This window comes from Ceratina calcarata, unplaced genomic scaffold (assembly GCF_001652005.2).
Source record: "Ceratina calcarata isolate Rehan_Ccalc_2016 unplaced genomic scaffold, ASM165200v1 scaffold1894, whole genome shotgun sequence".
Taxonomy (NCBI): Eukaryota; Metazoa; Arthropoda; class Insecta; order Hymenoptera; family Apidae; genus Ceratina; species Ceratina calcarata.
This window is the reverse complement of record NW_017140447.1, coordinates 1-1148: the sequence shown is the minus strand read 5'-3', so window position 1 is coordinate 1148 and position 1148 is coordinate 1. Positions and strand designations below refer to the sequence as shown.

Genomic DNA, 1148 nt, shown 5'->3' with positions numbered 1-1148 from the left:
TTTTAAGTCACTATAATTTTCCAAAAAACCCATGAATTGATTTAAAATTTTGCAGGTAGCTTTTTAATAGTAATAGGAATCTATAATAACAAGTTCGACATGCTAACATTGTTTAAGTATACAGCCTGTACATCCTTAAATGCACTCTGGGAATTGATCGATATTCACAAAAACAATTTATTTGCCCGATACAGCCGCTTCTACAAATCCGTTCATTGGAGCAAACGTTGGTACAACCGGCGCAAGTCCGACAAAGTGGTAGTCACCGAACTAATGAGAATACACCTATACACGAACGTTAGAGGATTATTACGTAATTCTTTGCGGGGTGGATTTTTGTGTGCAGATTAACACGTCAGACAACAGAATGCTGTCTGCAAAAGCGTTTCCTCTCATCTAGTTAAAATTGATGTTGATCGACTGCTTATTTTCTTCGTGTAATCAAATATATTAAACATCTCCAGAACCTCGCGACGTCATATAGTCTAATATTCCTGCTACCATTTCGTTTCTTCCTGTACTTCAAATAAATACTTGCCACAATAAGCAAGGTAACAATTACCATAGTAAGTGTACGTCTATACGGAATCAAAAAAGCGATACTCGTATGTGGATCCACCCCGTGTAAAACGAAGAACGACGATTGAGGACCTTGACGTATAATAAATAACCCGTTTACAAAATTCACGATTACGAGAAATGGAAGACGTGTAATTAATAATAATTAATGATCACATTTTGTTCGTACACGAGTACGTATACATACGTAACGAAACTAATGACAATGACTTAACGTTAACTAGCAAACATTCCCTTGTTAATTGACAAATCTATTAACGCGTTAATGTGTACCGTTACGTATTATAATCTGTACGAAAATAACAAAAAAGAAAAACGTTGTATAGTTCTTCATTGACATAACGCAACTGCTTTTTATTTCAAATAATTATCATTTTATGCAACGAAATCAGTATATGTATATAATTACACGTATATATGTATACTAACGCGGGGAACGAGTTTGCTTTAAAGCCGAACTTCCAATCTTAGGATGATGTGAAATTAATGCACAATATTTAGTATTCATTTTAATTGCTCGCTACGACAGAAGATATTTACGTAGTTTCGATATTAATATTATTTTCAAG

General features: G+C 34.1%; 1 long non-coding RNA gene across 1 annotated transcript in view; it reads left to right on the top strand.

The window, feature by feature from the left end:
• Positions 1-867, top strand: part of LOC108621954 (uncharacterized) — a 4729-nt gene extending 3862 nt beyond the window's left edge. The window contains exon 2 of the long non-coding RNA XR_001916459.2: positions 195-867. This is a non-coding gene — a long non-coding RNA (uncharacterized LOC108621954). The remainder of the gene's footprint in view (positions 1-194) is intronic.
• The last annotated feature ends 281 nt before the right edge of the window (positions 868-1148 follow it).